Genomic DNA, 22475 nt, shown 5'->3' with positions numbered 1-22475 from the left:
ATATTAAAGAAGCAAAAGGACACACTGCAATAAAACACGCTACCAGGACCATTCATTTGGCCGTAGAGTCACCAAAAGAAATCATTGGAACTTTCTGTAAGTGGATGCAAATGAGGAAACAATCCCACACTAGCCTGTGTCAAAAAGACTCCAAGGCTTCCCTTATTTTTTTTCACACTGAGGCCAGCGCCAATTTGTAAGACTTAAAGCCCCAGGGAATTAGATTGAACAGATATTGTAATTCCAGTGACACAGGGCCCACAATGAGCCCCCATTTGAAACAAACACCAAAACACTTTCTGAGGCTCCCCTCTGGCACGACTTGCAAGGCTCTGATCTGAGGAGCATCTGATGAAGTGGGTGTCAAAAAGAAGCCCCCTCCTCTCCTGCATCCTGAGATAATTGCCTGCTGACAATTGGCTAGAAGTTCTGGTGCTTCTATCTTCTCTGAAACAAATAGTTCATAGTTAAGTTCCACTTTCTAGTCAAAATTGCCTTACGTGACCAGTATGCTTCTCACCGTCTGCTTTCTGTTCTCACTGTGTGTATTAGTTCGTTATGTTGCTGATAAAGACCTATCCGAGACTGGAAAGAAAAAGAGGTTTAATTGGACTTAAAGTTCCACATGGCTTGGGAGGCCTCAGAAACATGGTGGGAGGTGAAAGCCTCTTCTTACATGGTGGCGGCAAGAGAAAAATGGGGAAGAGAAAAATGAGGAAGATGCAAAGGTGGAAACTCCATTTACATATGGCTGTTATGTTGAGGTATTTTCCTTCTGTTCTTATTAATAGTTTGTGGAGTGGTTGTTTTTTGTTTGTTTGTTTGTTTGTTTTGTTTTGTTTTATCATCGCAGGGTTGTGAATTTTCCAAATGTTTCTTTCTGCATCAATTGAGATGACCATGTGGGTTTTTTGCTTCATTCTGTTAATGAATATTCCACTGATTGATTTTTGTGTGTTTACCCATCCTTGCATTCTAATAATAAATCCCACTTGATCATGGTGTGTAATCATTTTAATGTGCAATCGAGTTTGCTTTGCTAGTATTTTGTTTATCGTTTTGGTATCAATGTTTATAAGGGATATTGGCTTACAGTTTTATTTTCTTGCAGCGTTTTTCTTTGGTTTGGTTATCAGGGTAATCCTGGCCTCATAGGATGCGTTTGGAAGGGTTCTATCCTCTTCAATGTTTTGGAAGAGTTTGAGTAGGATTGGTGTTCATTCTTCTTTAAATGTTTGTTGGCATTCCCCATTGAAGGCTTTTGGTCCTAGACTCTTCTTTGTTGGAAGATTTTTTACTGCTGAGTCAATCAACAGGTCCTCTGGATCTTGCAGTCATGTAGGAGGGGGCAGGTTTACTTTTATTTTACCTTTACCTTGAGGTTATAGCTTTATTTTGGGGTCCCAGTGTATTATGAGGGAAGATCTCCTATTAGACTCTTCCCTCCAGCCTTTGACTTCTGAACCCTTTACCCCATGAGGCTGTCAAATCCTAAGTTCAAGTTTTCCAGGATACCCTCAACAGAAATGTTTTATTCCATGAAACTTTGTGAGTTATGTTTCCTTAGATTTCAGACTTGTAATTCATTCTCTGTTTCAGATTTTTTATGCTTTTAAGATTTTTAAAATATATATTTTGTCTAACTTCTCTGGTTGTTTTCAGCAGATGAGCTGGTCTGGCTAACCTAGCTTGCCCCATTCCTAGAATTGAAAGTCTTCAATCCATTATATTCTGGAGTGCATGGTCCAACAGCACTATGTACAGACTTCAAACCATTTCTTTCTCGATTTTTTCAGCATCCCATCTCTCTCTTGTCCTCTGGATCTCCAAATCTTAATTGTCTGTAGAGGTCTTCCACAAAGCTGGTTCCCTCCTCAATAGCACCTTCTTTATATACTCCAGCAGACAGTTCCTTTCATTTCTATTTGTAAGTTACCACTCTTTCATCTGCATTATGCCCTATAAACAGTCACTGAAATCTCTCCACTATGAGACTATCTCATGTTCTCTTTGTGTTCCTTGATTTACACTTTTTCCCTTTTATTATTTTTAGTGGCATCTCAATAGGGCTTAAAGATAAACCTGAGTGCTCAGTGTATCATCTATAAATGGTAGCCCTCTTCACTCTTAAGGCTACTATAACCTGGATTTCATCTCCACCACTCTCTTGAAACTGCCTTTGGCGAGGTCACTCAAAAACCACCTCTTGTAGTCTGGGCGACAGAGCGAGACTCTATTTTGGAGGAAAAAAAAAACAAAAAACAAAAAACCTCTATGTTGCTGAATTCAATGAATATTTTCCCTTGGTCATCTTCCTTGACATCCCCACCATATGTAAGATTAACCATTCCCTTTTTGAAACACTCTCTTCTCTTTGCTTACATGACAACATACTCTTTTGACTCTCTACTTACCCTCCTGGACATTTATTTTCCAGCTGCTTCTTTTCCTCTCACCAATATGTAAATGGACAACTGAACTCAAGTTTAAAAGACCTGATCTCTATTCTTCATGCTATTCAATGTGAACAAATAGCCTTGACTCTCTAGACTTCAGTACGTGACTTATAGAAGCATTTTCAGCTCTAAGTTTTTAGAATTTCATATTTTCGAAGATATTTGCAGGAATGAAAATGATAGTAAATAATTTCTACGAAAGCTTAGTAGGGCCACACCAGTTCCAGCCAAGAATACTTAATGCTCTGTTCTGGAGAAGGAGACTCCCTTAGAGGAGCAAATGCCCTTTGGGGTTTAGCAACTTTCATTTAGCTGTGTGTGATGTGTGACCAAAAGCTTTGTCCTAGATCCCCATCTTGTGTGGGACTGTGGGTTTAGGCAGAAGTATTTAGTAACCTTACCTGGGACCATGTCAAAAAGAGGAGTAGCAAAAGCATCACAGCATCAGTTCTCTCTTTTGATCACAGTGTGATACCCTATTTGACATAGAGATATATTAAGAAGGCCATCTGGAAAAATTAATTCCCGGAAAATGAATTGTATACCTTCAGTACTCTGTAAGAATTATGGAATACATCATTTTATAATTTAGTATCTTGTATAGGATCCAAAATCAAATCACTGTGAAACTTTGATGGTGAGGGTAAAGAAACTGGTTCTTACCCTAGTCTTTTATTTTTGTGTCTAAAGTTCTCAGATACATTGCCATTTTTCACCAGCTGAATATTTCTTATGTGATACTTGATTGTTTGGAAAAAGTGAACATCAGTTTATGCTAAAATTTGAATAAAAGGCATGTTACTCATTTCTGGTAATGATTTTTCAGATAGAGCTAAGAGATAGCCTATACCTGTAGCACTCTCAGGATGACTTAGGCCTGATTTCTAACCCGGCACTCTCCAACTTTCTGTGATGATGGAAGTGCTCTCTATCTCAAATATGGCAGGCACTAGCTGCCTGTAGCTATTGAACACTTGAAATGTGAGTATTACAACTGAGGAAGTGAGATTTTGATTGTATTTAATTATTAATTAATTTAAACTTAGAGTTAAATAGCCACATGTGACTCCTGGCTAAAGTAGTAGCATGCAGTTATAGAGAACAGATTTCACTTTTTCTCATCTATGCAATCTTGGAGTCAGAGTGCATATGAAAGTGAAGCAAATGGTTTCCAAGAGCCCTCTTGATTCTAAAGACTGCCCTTCATTCTGCTCCCACTGTCACCCGCTCAGAGAAAAGTCATAAAAATTATTCTGCAAATACCATGGAGCCAAAGAGGAAGTTAAAAGTGGCAGGACAGGCTGGCTGGTGAAACAAGAGCTTACTCCTGAGTCCATAGCCACGCTAACATTTGTGAGGCCCAGGGCAAGAGAAAAATAAAGGGCCATGTGCTGTATGTCTAAATATTTAAGTTTTAATGGAGTTAACAAGACATTAAATAAAAATGTGCTCTATTCTCCTAGCTTTGCAATTGTAACTTCCTAATGACCAGAAAAGTAGGTCCAAATTTAAAATTCTTAGACTCCTCAGAGTTCTACTCTTGAACTTGGATAGTCATCCTTCAACTCTTGGTTGAGGGTACTCCCTTTCTCTTCCCACTCCCACTCTATCCAACACTGTGAGGGGCTCCCTGTACATGCCTGTGGACACCTGAGCATGCACATCCACACTTTGGCCAAACTCCCCACAAACACCCACCACTTGGCCACATCTTGCACATTATCAATGTCTCAGTTCACATTCAGGAAGATGTACCTAAAAGCAGGCTAGGTAGGGGCAGTTTGCACAGGGAATTCTTCGGTCCTGGGCCATTAGAGCACAGTCTAGAAGTGGGGGCAGAGGTATTGGCTCTGGTCTAGAGCAACCTCTTGATCCTTTGGACTCCTTGACCCTGCCATGAGTCATTCACTTTAACAGGTTTTTCTCTGGCCCTCCTCCAGACATGCCACCCTTTAAAGGGCAGGTCGCAGGGCAAGGGCTATTCCTGCCTAATGTTAAGTGCAGTTTTACCTGAGTTTAAGACTGTGAAGAGTTATGATAAAACTTACCTTAAATTAGAGATATGGCTTCCACATTGTGCTGTGGAAGAGCTAGACTCGTGGACAATATACCTGACTTACTTTCAAGATGGAGTAACGGATGTGCCCAGAGAAAATCCAAGCCTTGAAGGTGAGGGAGAGTGAGAGGTAGAGGAGGTTGCCTGGTAAGAAAGGGGGGAAAGAAAGAAAAACATTTCAGACACCACCACCATGTCCCTTGCCAGTCTTAGCACTCTGCCTGGCCTCAGGGAGAAGAGAGGTGAAAAGTCAGCTGTAGGCAAGGTACAGGTAATGAACACAAGGATTATGGAGAATTTGTGAGGCCAGCCGAGGCTGGCCAATGCAAATACATAACAAATGCAATCAAGTGATAAGATACGAGGCAGTACTCAGGCAGTGCTAGGTGACAGAAGGATGTAGGGAAGCTGCTAGGAAGTAGGCACCAAGGGAAATTTCTCAGAGCCAGGGACTGGAAAGAAAAGAACACTGCAAGGGCAGGAGTCAGGGCCCTGCATGTGACTTCCCTGTGCCAATTGAAAATTCTGTGTTGGGGTCCCTGGCAAGGAAGGAGCCGTTGGGTGGGGACTAGAAGCCCAGCTGGGAAAATCCAGAGGGCTTGAGAGCTGAGAGGGCCCATGGAGATTGAGGGGGGAGGCTATGCTTCTGGCCAACAGTTCTTGAGAGTGGAGCAGACTCCCTGGGTACAGGGCCCAAGGGTGCATCTGCGTTTATGGGAGGTCACAGCAGAGAAGCAAAGGGGCTCATGCATCTGGCAAGATGAGGGGCTGGGCGGTAAGGTGAGGCTGGGAAAGCATAAGAAGCCAGGAGGGGAAATGGGAAAAAGAGGAGACTGAGTCAGGGGAGAAGGGATTAATGTGGCTGTCCCAGTGGAGGGAGGCAGGCCAAGCCTGTGCAGACCAGCCTTCTAGAGAGCTCGTGGGAAGGGCCTGCTCCAGAGCCCTTTTCAGAGGATGGATTCTGAAGCCTGTATGCTCCAATTTTACTTTCTGGATCTACCACATAAGGGTCATGTCAGTTCGGACATGTCCCTTCACCTCTCTTTGCTTCTGTTTCCTCACCTAAAAGAAAGGAATAATGACACAACTAATGCAACAATATGGGATTGTCAGAATGAATAAAGAAAATAATCTTTGGAAAGCTTTCCAAACCAAGCCTGACAAAAGTCAGCTCTCACTAGATGCCAGCTGTTGTAATAAAATATTAGAGTTGGGACACATGTTCCCCCCTACAGCCAGGTTAACTTCCTTTGCACCTCCCTAAGATAACTCACCAGCTGCCATATCAGGACTTAGGCCTGGCCTCCAACCTAGAAATGCTCCTGGGCATTGACTGTGGTAACGCTTTTAGGCACTTTCCATTAACCAAGGTGCACGGGACCCTGTAGTCCTGTGCAAGAGAGAGGTTCACTGTGTTAGCAAAACAAAAGGGAGCATACTCTCACTGGTGACAAGAAACCAAAGGAAGGCTTAGCCGGGTAGGGATGGCATGCGTATGTCATTAAAAAACATCCTCTTGGCCAGTGTTCATGTCTAGTGCATTTGACCTGCATAGGAAAATGGGATGACATGCTCTGATATCTAGAAAACCCCATCCTCTCAGCCCAAAAGCTTCCTAAGCTGATAAGCAACTTCAGCAATCTCAGGATACAATATCAATGTGCAAAAATCAAAAGCAGTCCTATATACCAACAATAGACAAGCAGAGAGCGAAATCATGAATGAACTCCCATTTACAGTAGCCACAAAAAGAATAAAATACCTAGGAATACAACTAACAAGTGATGTGAAGGACCTCTACAAGGAGAACTACAAATCACTGCTCAAAGAAATCAGAGATGGCATAAACAAATAGAAAAATATTCCATGCTTGTGGATAGGAAAAATCAACATTGTGAAAATGGCCATACTGCCAAAAGTAATTTATAGATTCAAGGCTATTCTTATTAAACTACCATTGACATTCTTCACACAATTAGAGGAAACTATTTTAAAATTCATATGGAACCAAAAAAGGGCCTGAATAGCAAAGGCAATCCCAAGCAAAAAGAACAAAGCTGGAGGCATCATGCTACCCGATTTCACACCATACTCAGGGATACAGCAACCAAAACAGCATGGTACTGGTACAATAACAGGCACATAGATCAATGGAACAGAATGGAGAACCCAGAAATAAGACCACACATCTACAACCATCTGATGTTTGACAAACTTGACCAAAACAAGCAATGGGGAAAGGATTGGATTCCCTATATTTTATAAATGGTGCTGGGATAACTGGCCAGCCTTATGCAGAAAATTGAAACTGGACCTCTTCCTTATACCATATACAAAAATCGACTCAAGAAAACTTAAATGTAAAACCCAAAACTATGAAAACCCTAGAAGAAATCTAGCAATGCTATTCATGACGTGGGCAAAGATTTCATGATGAAAATACCAAAAGCAAGTACAACAAAGCAAAAATGAACAAATGAGATCTAATTAAACTAAAGAGCATCTGTATAGCAAAAGAAGTATCAACAGAATAAACAAATAACCTACAGAATGGGAGAAAAAAATTGTAAACTATGCATCTGACCAAAGTCTAATATCCAGGATCTATAAGGAACTTAAACAAATTTACAAGAAAAAAAAAACCATTAAAAAGTGGGCAAAGAACATGAACAGACAGTTCTCAAAAGAAAACATACATGTGGCCAATCAGCATTTAAAAAAAAAGCTCAACAGCACTGTTCATTAGAAAAATGCAAATCAAAACCACATGAGATACCATCTCACAATAGTCAGAATGACTATTATTAAAAACTCAAAAAAATCACAGATGCTGGCACGGTTCTGGGGAAAAGGGAACATTTTACACTGTTGGTGGGAGTGTAAATTAGTTCAACCATGGTGGAAGATAGTGTGATAATTCATAAAAGACCTACAGACAAAAATACCATTCAGCCCAGTAATCCCATTAATGGGTATATATGAAAAGGAATAGAAATCATTTTATTATAAAGACATGCATGCCTATGTTCATTGCAGCACTATTCCTAATAACAAAGACATGGAATCAACCTAAACACCCATCAATGATAGATTGGATAAAGAAAATGTGGTACATATGGAATATGTACCATGTGGTACCATGAAATACTATGCATCCATTAAAAAGATGGAGACTATATCCTTTGCAGGGACATGGATGGAGCTGGAGGCCATTATCCTTAGCAAACTTACACAGTAACAGAAAATGAAATACCTCATTTTCTCACTTATAAGTGCAAGCTAAATGATGAGAACACATGGACACATAGAGAGGAACAATGCACACTGGGGCCTACTGGAGGGTGGAGGGAGGGAGGAGGGAGAGGTTCAGGAAAAAAATTAATGGGTACTAGGCTTAATACCTAGGTGAGGAAATAAACTGTACAACAAACCCCCACGGCACACGTTTACCTAGGTAACAAACTGCACATCCTGCACATGTCCCCTGAGCTTCAAATACAAGTTAAAAAAAAATTAAGATGGAATGGGGTCTTAAGGGTGGAGCCCTAATCCAATAGGATTTGTATTCTGAAAAGAAGAGGGAGAGACACTAGAGAGGGAGAGAGACAGAGAGAGAGAGAGAGTTCTGCATATACAGAGGAAAGATCATGTGAGGAAACAGCAAAAAGTCAGCTGTCTACAAGCCAGAAAGAGAGTCCTCACCAGACACCAACCCTGCTGGCACCCTAATCTTAGACTTTCCAGCCTCCAATCTCCAGAACTGTGAGAAAATAAATTTCTGTTGTCTAAGCGACTTGCTCTATGGTATTTTGTTATGGCAGCACAATCTGACCAATACAAAGAGCATCCTCATAAAACTTCATGTCCACCTGGAAATAAGGTCTTGGCAGATGTTATTATTTATGTGAAGGTGAAGTCATAACAGATTAAATTGGGCCCTAAATTCAATGCCTAGTGTCCTTATAAAAAATACGACGTGAAGATACAGTGACACAGAGACACAGAGGGGAGAACTTCATATGAAGATGGAAGCACAGAGATTGCAGTAATACAGCTGCAAGGCAAGGAATGCCAAGGACTGATGGCCACCACCAGTAGCTAGGGAGAGGCAAAAAATAATTCTTCCCTGCAGTCTTCAGAAAAAGCATGACCGTGCTGACACCTTAAATTCAGACTTCTGGCCATAGTTAACTAATACAGTAGTAGAGCTCCAAGCTCTTTCTGTTCTTTCTCCTGCCCCACGCTGCTTCTCCCATTAAAATTTGCCTCCATTTCTGAATTCAGAGTCTGTGTTAAGACTTTCTTCTTCCAACAAGATTTTTTTTTTAAGAGACAAGGTCTTGCTATGTTGCGCAGGCCAAATTCCTGGGCTCAAGCAAACCTCCTGCCTCAACCTCCCAAAGTGCTGGGATTACAGGCATGAGTCACCATGCCTGGCCAAGAATTTTTAATGTTCAACTTAATTTTTAATTTTTATTTATTTTTAATTAATTTATTTTATTTATTTATTTTTTGAGATGAAGTCTCACTCTTGTTGCCCACAGTGGAGTGTATTAGCTCCATATTGGCTCACTGCAACCTCTGCCTCCTGGGTTCAAGTGATTCTCCTGCCTCAGCCTCTTGAGTAGCTGAGGTTACAGGCCTGCACCACCACACCTGGCTAATTTTTCTACTTTTAGTAGAGACAGGATTTCACCATGTTGGCCAGGCTGGTCTTGAATTCCTGACCTCAGGTGATCCACCTGCCTCAGCCTCCCAAAGTGCTAGGATTACTGGCGTGAGCCACTGTACCCCGCAATGTAATATTTTTTAATCTCATGGATACAATTTCAACAGTCAAGAGAGTGTAACATGAAACATAGAAACCTTCTTCCTCCCAATCCCCTTGTCGTGCTGCCCCTCCCTAGAAGAGACAGTATTTAGCATTCCATTTGGGTTCCCTCCAGAGGCTGCCCATGCATGGGGGTGATACAAACCCTTTTTCTTAACCAGCTGATATCTTACTATGCACATTATTAAGTAACTTGCTTCTTTCGCCTACCAAAAAGCCTCTGCTGTCTTCCTTTGGCCATCTAGGAGAAGGCTGTCCCAGGCAGTGCTCCTTACCATGCACCTTAGTGGACAGTCATACTGCATGGATTCAAATCCTGGTTCTACCACTTACTAGTTGCATGATTCTAGGCAATTGCTTAACCTTTCTCCTCCAAGTTGGCTCATCTGGGAAGTGGGTACCAATCTCACAACTTGTAATAAGGATTAAATGAGTTAATGTACACAAAACACTTGGAACAGTGCCTGGTGCAGAGTAAATGCTAGATATCTTGTTTTTGTTAACAGGTATGTGGTATTCCCAACTATGAATGGATCATCATTTATATCTACACAGACATATACAGTGCTTCCAGCTTTTCACTAGTAGTCATCACTTGAATGAACATCTTTGTGTGTGCCCCCTTGTGTGTGAGTGTCTAGAGGATAAATTTGTGGGGATTGAGTTGGTTGCGTCAATTTTCACTTTTGATAAGATAGGGAAAAAATCAACCATTGCACAACAGAGATAATATGGTTTTTAGGAAGGTAGAGAGGAACTAGTGGTTGGGTTCATTTGTTTGGGGGTTGTTTCTTGCTGTTCCCCTTCCTCTGTGCTAGAAAGAATGGTAAGAGGAAAGTGTTAAGTGAATAAATAAATTTAGAAAAATACAAAATATTCACAGAATTATGAACTCCTCTTCTAAAAAACAAAAGATGTCAGAAGTCATTCAGGTTAGCCCCTTCTTGTGCAAGTGAGACAACCAAATCTCCGAGAAGGAAAATGAAATGACCCCAGTCACCTGTGCAAGAAATCCAAACAAGTCAACTAAGTTCATTCAGCCCCAAGTCTCTTGCGTGATCCGGGCCCTATGTTGGGGGCTAGAAACATGGGGAAGAACAAAGCAAGGCCCCAGACAGGATCTTCTTTAGGTTTGGCAGAGGTCTGAGGTATAGAGAGAACAGTGATGGAAGGCAAGGACTGGGAGAAGAGCAGGGAACAGAACAAGAAGCTTATGGATGGTTAAGTAAAGACTAAAAATGAAGGCTTTGACTGCTGCGGAGTCTCAAGCTCCCATGGCAAGATAAGGAGTTGGGCTTGGTTCCATTTAATAGAACAGGAACGTAGAAACTCCCTGGAAACTGGAATGTTCCCACCCAATTGTTGTAGAATGAAATTGTCATTTACCAAAAGCCCAGGAGTTTGCCTTCCTATCTCAGGCATTGTGGGGGTGCAAAGAGCGATGAGGCTTTTTTTTTTAAGTGATGAAGACATTGCACTTCTGAAAATCACAGGGAAGAAAAAGGCTCAAGAATATAAATAATTAGATACAGTCTGTAGAGCTGTGTTAAGGGCACAAACATTCCAACTTCTGAGTCCTTTAAGATTTACACACACACAGACACACACACATACACCCTACACACACTGACCAAGCAGGGCATGCTTAATTATATAAACACAAATGAGTTGGATGCAGTAAAGCAGAAAACAGGTAAGTTTTGGATTTTTTATACACTTATCCAATGAAGCCTTAAGGAAAGTTGCAGTGAAGAGATGTTCTGAGAGAAAAGATTTCCATCCTTTGTGGAGAGAATATTACATCTGAGGCAGTCCCCAGGGCTGTCTGAATTACAGATGCTCCTGAATAAGAATGAAAGCTCTATGTTCATTCTGTCTCCCCCCAGCCTGCCCCCAGCACTTTAATTATAGAGTAGTGGGAAGATTGTCTCTCTTGCTCTCTGAAAATGACTTGCAAACAAGCCAAATCATCTTAACAGGTGAAGCCCCTAGAACTGGTTGCTGCCCTGTGGGGGTGGTGATGAGACTTCCTAAAAGATTTTTCTGACTTGGAAATGAACTGATTTGAAAGTCGTATAAAATGCAACTGTGCTTGCTTATACATTGACTGAATCATCTGTGCTGACGAGAACATAATGACACAGTCACGACTTGCTGAGCTGTGTGCCTCTGGTACTCTCTACAAAACATGGAAGGGACCTCTGGGAAAAGACTTCCTTTGGGGTATTTGCAATCCTCTATCCTGCCACCCTCCACCCATTGTATTCTCACCCTGTTCTCCAGCAGAAATGTTGCTCTCCCAAATGTAGTCATTCTGTATGCCAATTATTCCTAACATGATTTCTATGTTCACATTTTCTCAGGATAAAAACGGGTCCAAGAAAAGCGGAGGTTTTTTAATCCATGGCCCACGACCTGTTTAGCAGCAGCAGACCCCCTGAATGCCACATTTCTGATTCTCAACAGAGTTCACAATTCCCAGATGCTTAAGAGTTCATGCTTTAAGGGATCTGAGAAGGTACCTGAGGGAGTGGTGGCCTGTTATTTTGGGCAGAAGCCCAGGAGGGGTTAGCAGCCAAGTTTAGTCACACCTGAAAACGTCTGAACAGCCCCCAGCCTACGTCTGGGCACCCCCAAAGATACAAATGGAAAATAACTGAGCAAATGAGCCCACTAGTTAAACAACAGCACCCCCAGCATGTAGAACGGTGCAAGCAGTGCAAAGAGCATTTCCTCCGCAAGCAGTTAGGATGCCGGAGCCCTGGAAAACTACTGGTTTCCAGCCAGCACCAGCAGTGATTCATTATGAGGTGACCGGTTATGCCTGCCTTCTACCAACCTCCCAGGGACATGAATAGCCAAGGGCGTTGTGCTGCATATTTGTGCCAGGAGAACTCTAGACTAGAAATCAGAATTCTGGAATTCAAGTTCTGGCTCTGCCTTTAACTAGCCTTGTAATTCTGGGCAAATCACTTCCCACTTTAGGGCAGTTATCTGTTCTAATGTAAAGCATTGCTTTCAAGCCTTAATGGATATTACTCAGTTTTCTTATTCTCACATCTATCCACTCCTTTATTCTTTCATGTTTCCATAAATGTTTTTTGAGTCACTAATATATGCCAGTAATTAGGTGGCCAAGACCCTGGTTACCGTCTTCATGCTCATGCTGAATTTATAGATTCAATTTTTTCTCCTTATCCTTTCCCAAACATCCTCTTTCCAGACAGGAGAGGTCTAATTAGGCTAACTCCTTGCACACAAAAAATTCCAAGGCCAGGTGCGGAGGCTCACATCTGTAATCCTAACACTTAGGGAGACCGATGTGGGAGGATTACTTAAGTGCAGGAGTTTGGGACCAGCCTGGGCAACTTAGCGAGACACTGTCTCTACAAAAAATTAAAAACAAAAATAGCTGGGCATGTTGGCGTATGCCTGTAGTCCCAGCTACTTGGGAAATCGAAGTAGGAGGATCACTTGAGCCTAGAAGGTTGAGGCCACATTGATAGCACCACTGCACTCCAGCCTGGATGACAGAGTGAGACCCTGCCTCAAAAAAAAAAAAAAAAATTCCAGCCCCCATCATCGCCCCTGCTCTCCCTGTGCTCTTGCTAGACACTGTCATACCTACCTGCCTCAATATACAAATGAAGAGGCCAAGATTCAGATGGAGGTAGAGACTTGTCCCGGGATGATCCAGTGGGTCGCTTCTCACAGCTCCTGGGTGCCCACATGGAATTGTTGGAGAATCCATTTATGTGATTTTAAATCTGTATAATGGACCTTAGAGAAAGTTTCAGCATAAAGAGGAATAACCAGTGGCCCAGACCTCCTTCCTCAGTGACCACTGGCAAAGAGGAAATAAAATAGGGTAGCTTTGGTGCTAGAAGGTATCCTAGGAAGCCAGGCTGAATCATTCTGAGAGTGGGGATAGGAGTGGAAAGAGATTTGCCCTTTAAAATGCAGAGATGGGGGAACAGGCCACCTGGGACCCTATGGCAGGGCAAGCCTTGGCTGCAACGAAAGAACTAAGATCCAGCAAGATTCAATCTCAGAGCTGGTGCAAACTGAGGCAGTTGGTTAGGGAGAGTATGTCATTCTCAGTGAAGGAGCGCCCTCTAGTGTCCATAGTGACCTTGGCACCACTGAAGAATTTAGAAATAGCACACAATCCCAGTAACCAGATGAGACTCAACTTGCTACCTTTCCTTGATTGTAGCCAAATTTTCCCTCCAACACATAGATAGTTTCAAATAAGGAAACGCAGTTAATCGTGAGGCGAATTTGTGAATTTCCAGGAATTATGAGCATAGGTCTGAGTCTGAAGCCTGAAGGGGTGCAGATATCACCCATAGGCCAACCTATGCTCTGGAATATTCTTAATAGGTGCAGGTGTCATGCACACGTGTGCATTTTATTTTTCTTTACAGTGTAATTTTTAACATATTTTTTAGATAATTGAGTTATACTTATTTCAAAAAGCTTGGAAAACATAAATCTCTGGCTTTGAAGAAGTAACGGAATCTGGAATTACTCGTCCACCATAAGCAACTAGAAGTTGGACACAATATATTAAAGAACTAGACAAGAGGCAACACACATGGCATCATAGATAAGGAAAGAAATGAGGTAATCCTAGACCTTGGAGCAGGGAGGAGCGACTCAAGCAGAGCAAAGAAGTTTCTCTGAGTTGAAGAATTACAGACCAAAGTTCAAGGAGGCTGAAGTAGCTAAAATGTGTAGGACAGGCTATCAGAGATGAGGCCACTGCATGGAGAAAAAACTCCAGAAATCTGACGTGGGCTCTCCTTGGGTCTTTACTGAGTGCTAGGATAAGCAAAGAACAACTGGAAAGTTTTAACAGAACTATGCTCAGAGTTCACACAAGACTGGCAAGCATTCAAGTTCTGACCCACAGGAGTAAAGAATCCTCAGTGATTATCTAGGTCATTCAATGGAGACCCCAGAGGGATCATACGTTAGTAATAGATCTGAGGCATCCCTGGAGTAAAGGCTACTCTGCACCTCCTCTAGGAAAGCTTAAAAACAAAACGTAAAGAGATGGAACAGAGCGACAAGTAATTTGCTTCTCTGTCAAAACAAAGTCCCACCGTTTTGAAAGAAGAAAATAAAATCACTCAGCGATGTAACATTTACAATGTCCAGAATCCAATCAAAAAATCATCAGATACACCAAGAAGCGATAAAATGTGAACCAAATGGAACTTTCAGTGCAGAAAAATATAGTATCGGAAATGAAAAATTCACTGTATAGGAGTAACACTAATTAGACATTACAGAAGAAAAGATCAGTAAACTTCCAAACATAACAATTAAATATATATGAGATAAAGTACAGAGAGGAAAAAAGACTGAAAATAATAAACAGAATCTCAGTGATCTAGGGGACTCAGAAGGGGGTGCAGAAAAAATATTCAAATAAATAATGCCCAAACTTTTTCAAAATGTATTGTAAGCTATAAACTCACAGATCAAAAGCTCAACAAACTCCAAGACAACTAAACACATAGAAAAACACAACAAGGCACATCAAAATTAAAATGTTGAAAAATAATAAATCTGGAGGCATCACACTCTGACCTCAAAATACACTAAAAAGCTATAGTAACAAAAACTGCATAGTACTGGCATAAAAACAGACACATAGACCAATAGAACAGAATCCAGAAACAAATTCATATACTTACATTCAACTGATTTTCAACAAAGATGCCAAGAGCATTCAATAAGAAAATGATGTCTCTTCAATAAATGGTGCTGAGAAAACTGGCTATCCATATACAGAAAAATGAAACTAGTCCCCTATATTTCATTATATAAAATATTAAATAAAAATAGATTGAACACTTAAATGTAATTCTTAAAACTATGAAACTACCAGAAGAAAACTTTGGAGAAATACTTCAGGACACTGGTCTGGGCAAAGATTTTGGGTGGTAAGACCTCAAAAACACGGGCAACAAAAACAAAAATAAACAAATGGAACTTAGTTAAACTAAAATCTTCAGGACAGCAAATGAAATAATCAACAGAGTAGAGACAACCTGTTGAATGGGATAAAATATTTGCAAAATATCCATCTGATATGAGACTAATAATGTCCAGAAAATACAAGAAACTCAACAGGAGAAAAAACAAGTAATTCCATTAAAACTGGGCAAATGACATGAATAGATATTTCTCAGACGAAGACACACAAATGGACAACAGATATATGACAAATGCTCAACAGGGGAGGGACGGTGGGGGGTGGGAAGCTGGGGAGAGATAGCAAGGGGAGAAATGCCAGATGTAGGTGATGGGGAGGAAGGCAGCAAATCACACTGCCACGTGTGTTCCTATGCAACAATTTTGCATGTTCTTCACATGTACCCCAAAACCTAAAATGCAATAAAAAAAAAGAAAGAAAAATGCTCAACATCACTAATTATCATAGAAATGCAAATCAAAACCATCATGAGATATCATCTTACCCCATTCATAATGGCTACTATTAAAAAGACAAAAAATAACAGACATGGGAGAGAATGTGGAAAAAGGGGAACTCATACATTGTTACTGGGAATGTAAACTAAAACAGCCACTATGGAAAACATTATGAAGGTTTCTCAAAAAATGAAAAATAGAATTACCATTTGATCCAGCAATCCCACTACTGGGTATTAACCCAAAGGAAAAGAAATTAATATAACAAAGGGATTGCAGCACTATTCACAAGAGCAAAGATACACGGAATCAACCACGAATGGATAAATCAATAAAGAAAATGTGGTACATATACGCAATGGAATACTATTTGACCATAAAAAGGATGAAATCCTGTCCTTTGTAGCATCATAGATGGAACTGGAGGTCATTATCTTAAGTGAAATAATCCAGGCACAATAAGACAAATATCACGTCTGGGAACTGAATTTGATCATATAGAGAATGGAAAGAGATAACAGACACCAGTAAGGGTGAGTAGGGGAAGAAGGGAGGATAAAGAAAAGTAGGTTAAAGAGTAAATTCATACAGTAAGATGGAATAAATTCAATGGTTGATAGCAGTGTAGGGTGACTGATATGGTTTGGCTGTGTCCCCACCCAAAATCTCACATTGAATTTTAATCCCCACGTGTCAAGGAGGAACCAGGTGGAGGATTAATTAGATCATGGAGGCAGTTTCCCCCATGCTGTTCTCATGATCGTGAGTGAGTCTCACGGATCTGACGGTTTTATAAGTGTCTGGCATTTCCCCTGCTTGCACTCACTCCATCCTGCCACCCTGTGAAGAAGGTGCCTGATTCTCCTTTCTCTTCTGTCATGATTGCAATTTTCCGGAGGCTTCCCCGGCCATGCTGAAGTGTGAGTCAATTAAACCCCTTTTCTAAAATATAAATTACCCAGTGTTGGGTATTTCTTCATAGCAGTGTGAGAACAGACTAATCCAGTGACAATACTTCACAAAAATCCTGCACCCTAAATTACACCCTAAGTACCCTGACCTGATCACTACACATTATATACATGTAACAAAATTTCACATTTACAGCATGAATTTATTTTAAAATAAGAAATCAAATTGCTGAAAACCACTGACAAAGAGAAAAATATGTCTATTTAAATTCAGAGGAGAGAAACACACTTTATTTGTATAGCAAAGTTAACTCAATTTGGAACTTCAAGCTAAATGTGAAAGCTAAAACTATAAAACTTCTAGAATAAAATATCAAAAATCATTATGATGATTGTGTTGGCATAGACTATTTTTAGATAGAAAACAAAAAACACAAATCATCCAAACAAAAGTGCAGTGGACTTTGTTAACATTTTAAAACTTCTGTTTTTTAAAGTTTCCATCAAGCAGGGTTAGCCACAGAATGGTACTAAACATTTGTAATACACATATCTAACAAAGAACTAGATGATATAAAGAACCCTTGTAACTCAATAAAAATAAGATAAATAACAGTTTTTAAATGAGGGAGATATTTGAACAGACACTCACCAAAATATGCATGCAAATTTCCAATTCACACATGAAAAGCTGATCAACATAGTCATCAAATAAATGTAAATAAAAGCCTCAAGATGCCATTACCCACCTACTAGAAAAGCTAATTTTTTTAAGTTTATAATATCAGGTATTAGCAAGAATTTAGAGCAACTTGCATCTTTCATGCATTGCTGTTGGGAAAGCAAAACCATGCAAACACATCAAAAGCTAAATGTACAGTTGCCATGCTACTGAGCATTTCCACTTTTAGCTGCTTACTTGAGACATGGAAACATATGTCCACACAAAGGCTCTTACATCAATATTCATAGCAGCTTAGCCATAAGAGCCAAAAACTAGAAACAACCCAGTGTCACCAATGGAAGAATAGAGAAAAATGAATGGAATCCTACTCAGCCATATGTAGGAATTAACTATAGATAAATATAAAAACATGAATGAATCCCAGAAATCTTATGCTGAGTTGGGGGAAAAAAACCTTACACAAAAATTACTTATTGTATGACTACAATTATTTGAAATTTTAGAAAAGGATAAAACTAGTATATGCTCGGAAAAAAAATTAGAGTGCTGAGTCAAATGGTAATTCGATTTTTAATTCTTTAAGAAATCTTCAAACTGATTTCCAGAGTGGTTGAACTAATTTGCATTCCCACCAACAGTGTGTGTTAGCTTTTGTCTGCATCCTTGCCAACATCTGTTATTTTTTAATTTTTTTAATAGTAGCTATTCTGACTGGTATGAGATGGTATCTCACTGTGGTTTTGATTTCCACTTCTCTGATTAGTGATGTTGAGCATTTTTTAATGTTTGTTGCATGCGTATATGTTTTCTTTTGTGAGGTGTCTATTCATTTCCTTTGCCCACTTTTTAATGAGGTTTTTTTAAAATTAATTTGTTTAAGTTTCTTATAGACTCTGGATATTAGCCTTTTGTCAGATGCATAGTTTGCACATACTTTATCTCATTCTGTAGGTTGCCTATTTACTCCCTTGATAGTTTCTTTTGCTGAGCAAAAGCTCTTTACTTTAATTCGGTCCTAATTGTCTATTTTTGTTTTTGTTGCATTTGCTTTTGAGGACTTAGTCATAAATTAGTTGCCTCTGAAATTACTAAGCTACCTTTGTTAAGCCTCTAAAAATTGAAAGAGCACACTGTCCATTTAAAATTTGATTGATTTCGCTTACCTCTCATGATCTAGAGAGCTATAAGAGCTTTAAGTTTCCTGGCCAAAAAAAAAAAAAAATTAAATTAAAGATTTAATTTTGTAAGTTCTGAACAAAAATAATAAAGGTGTTTATCTCCAAGTAAATCCAATTCAATTAATAACTCGAGTTGGTTTCAGATCTTTTCCTTCAGGTATTGAGGAAAAATCATGACATGAGTACAAAGTTTTTATGTTCAGGAAAGATTGGCCTTGTGCTTAAGGAAATTATATTGACTGGGATTTCTCTCAGACTACTTTAGTTGCATTTACCATTATTAAAATTAAATGACATTCACTTGTATTAAGCAGTCATAATAAAAATGTGAGGCTTTCTAGTGATATTTGGTCCCAAGCCTTTTATCACCATCAGACCTTCATATATGTGCTTGAAAACAAAATCAAGTGTTTCAGTGCTTTGAAGATTCTAGTGGTGAAAATTACTGAATCAGTTGTCAGTACTGTATCTAGAAACCCATTATGGAAATGTGTGGTGATACTCTTTAAAAAGAGCTGAAAAGAAAATATTCTGTGCCTGTTCTTACTTTGTCCCTGGTTTGTTGGATAATATTTGAGTGAAAGGAACTTATAGTCACACTGAATTCCAAAACTCATACTTGCATTTACCATTTTTTAAATGATGAAGAGAAAAATTAGTTGTCTTACTTAGATATGTTTGCCATAGGACTTATAACATTTCTGATGCTTTTGGTTACAGTTCTGTCACTAAAATGTTACCAGTTAGACATGTGCAAGGAGTTTTTTTTTTTTTTTTTTGAGACAGAGTCTCACCCTGTCACCCAGGCTGGAGTGCAGTGGGGTGATGTCGGCTCACTGCAACCTCTGCCTCCCAGACTGAAGCGATTCTCCTGCCTCCGCCTCCGAAGTAGCTGAGATTACAGACATGCACCACCACCAAGCCTGGCTCATTGTTCTATTTTTTTAGTAGAGACAGGGTTTTGCCATGTTGGCCAGACTGGTCTTAAACTCCTAACCTCAAGTGATCCATCTGCCTCAGCCTCCCAAAGTGCTGGAATTACATGCATGAGCCACTTGTGCCCAGACAATATAATATTTTTTAGTAACTTTGTGCATGAAACAAGGTTTGTGTATATACAACAATCGGAAAGCAAAGGTGTCACTATCTCAGCCATCCATGTGGACAATCCGTGGTTGTTTGTCATCCATTATTCCTCACTCTGAATTTATATGCTACCAATAAGCAATCACTTTCTTACACTTATTGGTACACAAGTACTTAACAGTAAAAAATATGATGTATCATTCACACAGTGAAAACATAATGTGTTCAGGTAACTAAGCAGCACAGTAGCACCACTAGAATACCTATGTCAGCTGTTCAACAACAGCAACAAGATATGATACCACATTTTCAATCGCCACCTATGATGCTGTGTTTCCATTAAAATGGGTACTGTACTATATATTTTATTTCTTAGGTGAGAAGAAACATCACAAGCAGTGGAGAAACCAGGAAGTAGGTCCTCTAGGGATGAGGAGACATTCTGCTGGATGACTTTTTTTTTCTTTTTTTTTTTTATTGCATTTTAGGTTTTGGGGTACATGTGAAGAACCTGCAAGATTGTTGCATAGGTATACATGTGGCAGTGTGATTTGCTGCCTTCCTCCCCATCACCTATATCTCTCATTTCTCCCCGTGCCATCCCCCCAACCCCTACCCCAACTGTCCCTCCCCTATTTTCCCCCAACACACCCCAGTGTGTAGTGCTCCCCTCCCTGTGTCCATGTGTTCTCATTGTTCAACACCCACCTATGAGTGAGAACATGTGGTGTTTGATTTTCTGCTCTTGTGTCAGTTTGCTGAGAATGATGGTTTCCAGGTTCATCCATGTCCCTACAAAGGACACGAACTCATCGTTTTTTATGGCTGCATAGTATTCCATGGTGTATCTGTGCCACATTTTCCCTGTCCAGTCTGTCATCGATGGACATTTGGGTTGGTTCCAGGTCTTTGCTATTGTAAACAGTGCTGCAATGAACATTTGTGTGCATGTGTCCTTATAGTAGAATGATTTATAATCCTTTGGATATATACCCAGTAATGGGATTGCTGGGTCAAATGGAATTTCTATTTCTAGGTCCTTGAGGAATCGCCACACTGTCTTCCACAACAGTTGAACTAATTTATACTCCCACCAACAGTGTAAAAGTGTTCCTATTTCTCCACATCCTCTCCAGCATCTGTTGTCTCCAGATTTTTTAATGATTGCCATTCTAACTGGCGTAAGATGGTATCTCAATGTAGTTTTGATTTGCATTTCTCTAATGACCAGTGATGATGAGCATTTTTTCATATGTTTGTTGGCCTCACGTATGTCTTCTTTTGTAAAGTGTCTGTTCATATCCTTTGCCCACTTTTGAATGGGCTTGTTTGGTTTTTTTTCTTGTAAATCTGTTTTAGTTCTTTGTAGAGTCTGGATATCAGCCCTTTGTCAGATGGGTAGATTGCAAAAATTTTTTCCCATTCTGTTGGTTGCCGATTCACTCTAATGACTGTTTCTTTTGCTGTGCAGAAGCTGTGGAGTTTGATTAGGTCCCATTTGTCTATTTTGGCTTTTGGTGCCAATGCGTTTGGTGTTTTGGTCATGAAGTCCTTGCCTACACCTATGTCCTGAATGGTTTTGCCTAGATTTTCTTCTAGGGTTTTTATGGTGTTAGGTCTTATGTTTAGGTCTTTAATCCATCTGGAGTTAATTTTAGTGTAAGGTGTCAGGAAGGGGTCCAGTTTCTGCTTTCTGCACATGGCTAGCCAGTTTTCCCAACACCATTTATTATAGTACTGAAGTTCTAGCCAGAGCAATCAGGCAAGAAAGAGAAATAAAGGGTATTCAAATAGGAAAGGAGGAAGTCAAATTGTCTCTATTGGCAGATGATATGATTGTATATCTAGAAGACCCCATCGTCTCAGCCCAAATTCTCCTGAAACTGATAAGCAACTTCAGCAAAGTCTCAGGATACAAAATCAATGTGCAAAAATCACAAGCATTCCTATACACCAATAACAGACTTAAAGAGAGCCAAAACAAAAATGAACTGCCATTCACAATTGCTACAAAGAGAATAAAATACCTAGGAATACAATTAACGAGGAACGTAAAGTACGTCTTCAAGGAGAACTACAAACCACTGCTCAACGAAATAAGACAGGACACAAAGAGATGGAGAAACATTCCATGTTCATGGTTAGGAAGAATCAATATCGTGAAAATGGCCATACTGTCCAAAGTAATTTACAGATTCAATGCTATCCCCATCAAGCTACCAATGACCTTCTGCACAGAACTGGAAAAAAACACCTTAAACTTCATATGGAACCAAAAGAGAGCCCGCATAGCGAAGTCAATTCTAAGCAAAAAGAACAAAGCAGGAGGCATCACACTACCGGACTTCAAACTATGCTAAAAGGCTACAGTAATCAAAACATCATGGTACTGGTACCAAAACAGAGATATAGACCAATGGAACAGAACAGAGGCCTCGGAGGCAACACAACATATCTACAACCATCTGATCTTTGATAAACCTGACAAAAACAAGCAATGGGGAAATGATTCCCTGTTTAATAAATGGATGACTTTTTAAAGTGTTTCATCCAGAGTGATTTCTCTCATTAACAACAGTTTTTGTTTTAGAAATCTCTATTTGATTTTATAAAGTGACATGATTTCTTCTCTGTTATGAATGCATACTGTTCTGGTCCTCTAATAAGCCCATCACACATTTCGCCATATCATTTTCACCATATCATCTAAAGGCACTTTTTCTGCAGTGTTAATCATGTCATCTTCATTACTATGATCATATCACCTTTATTCAGAACCATGTTGACTCTTCCACCACTGATTAATGAATGAAAAAGTGGAGCCTCAT

At 39.9% G+C, this 22475-nt stretch overlaps 1 long non-coding RNA gene across 1 annotated transcript; it reads left to right on the top strand.

Moving 5' to 3' along the window:
• The first annotated feature begins 521 nt into the window (after positions 1 to 521).
• LOC116540576 lies at positions 522 to 18455 on the top strand. The gene is made up of 3 exons (XR_004264501.1): positions 522 to 532; positions 1671 to 1673; positions 18359 to 18455. It is a non-coding gene; the product is annotated as an uncharacterized LOC116540576 (long non-coding RNA).
• Positions 18456 to 22475: the final 4020 nt, after the last annotated feature.

This window comes from Sapajus apella, unplaced genomic scaffold (genome assembly GCF_009761245.1).
Source record: "Sapajus apella isolate SASKATOON/1434 unplaced genomic scaffold, GSC_monkey_1.0 scaffold142, whole genome shotgun sequence".
Classification (NCBI taxonomy): Eukaryota; Metazoa; Chordata; class Mammalia; order Primates; family Cebidae; genus Sapajus; species Sapajus apella.
The sequence above is the reverse complement of the archived record's forward strand: the minus strand, read 5'-3'. Positions and strand labels throughout refer to the sequence as shown.